The sequence below is a fragment of the Octopus bimaculoides genome, chromosome 23 (assembly GCF_001194135.2).
Source record: "Octopus bimaculoides isolate UCB-OBI-ISO-001 chromosome 23, ASM119413v2, whole genome shotgun sequence".
Classification (NCBI taxonomy): Eukaryota; Metazoa; Mollusca; class Cephalopoda; order Octopoda; family Octopodidae; genus Octopus; species Octopus bimaculoides.
This window is the reverse complement of record NC_069003.1, coordinates 9,014,519-9,015,781: the sequence shown is the minus strand read 5'-3', so window position 1 is coordinate 9,015,781 and position 1,263 is coordinate 9,014,519. Positions and strand designations below refer to the sequence as shown.

Genomic DNA, 1,263 nt, shown 5'->3' with positions numbered 1-1,263 from the left:
TATATATATTATTTTGTTTAAAAGAGTTCCAACACTGTCTGTTTTTTATGTTTTATTTATATTCCTGCAGAACCAATGTGGGGTATAGAATATGGAATATACAATATATAATATAAAATAAAATTAAATTAAAAAAATAAAAATGGATGGCACCATGAAATAAAGTATTGAATGTAGATGAAATATTGAGTGTTCAATATAAAGGATCAAATATATAAATATAAATATATAAAAAGGCGACTCGAGTTTCAGGGCTATTTCCCTTCGTCATGGCCGGTATGACAGACTTTAACAGACTGTATATATATACACGTGCACGTGTGTGTGCGCGCTTGACGTAGGTGTTAGTTTGTTTCCGTCACCGTTATACCTGATAGAAATATATTGGTTTGATTCGTTCAACTGAAAAAAAAATTCCTTCATGGCGGTGCCCCAGCATGGCCACAACCCAATGATTGAAACACGCAAATGATAAGCGTTTACCAGGTTTCCTGATTTGAACCCATGATGGCAAAAGGCATACTTCGAAAAACTTACCCGCCAGTATGATGAGTAACACTAATGCGTATACGTATAAGCTGCTATCAGAGTTTTAAAAATTTGGCAGCCATATTTTTATATTACGGTAAAAAGACGAAGGTTTGGTCAGATGCCACACGCAGGCAGCGCTTAAAAGGAGCGCAGGAAAGGAAGCGTTCAACAGATGCAGTACAGATGTTAGACGATGATCTGGAAAGTACATTAGCATACGTCAACGTACGGAGACTGCCGGGAAGAAACGAGGGGATGAAGGAAACACGCCGTAGGTATTCTAACACAGATGTGATCTCCAGTCTACCAGAATGGAAATACTACTACTACTACTATTACTACTACTACTAATAATAATAATAATAAGAAGAATCATGTCGGTTTATTATGGAGCTGGGTTAATGTGTGGAATAATGCACTTTTCACGGTTCATTAACACCAGCTCAGCCCCAGTTCCATTTCGATAGTGCCCCACCATCATACGAAAATTGCCAGCTGTTTATATCTGTATTACAGTATAATGTTTAGGTGTATGGGTGTGGGTCTACACAGAGAGGCAGGCATGCATGTATATATATATATATGTATGTATACACACACATGTATATATATATATATATATGTATGTATACACACACATGTATATATATATATATATGTATGTATACACACACATGTATATATATATATATATGTATGTATACACACACATGTATATATATATATATATAT

General features: G+C 35.0%; 1 long non-coding RNA gene across 1 annotated transcript in view; it reads left to right on the top strand.

Annotated features, from left to right (window-relative positions):
* LOC128250599 (uncharacterized) overlaps positions 1-1,263 on the top strand; it is a 219,609-nt gene that overhangs the window by 114,493 nt on the left and 103,853 nt on the right. The gene's annotated exons all lie outside the window — the stretch shown is intronic.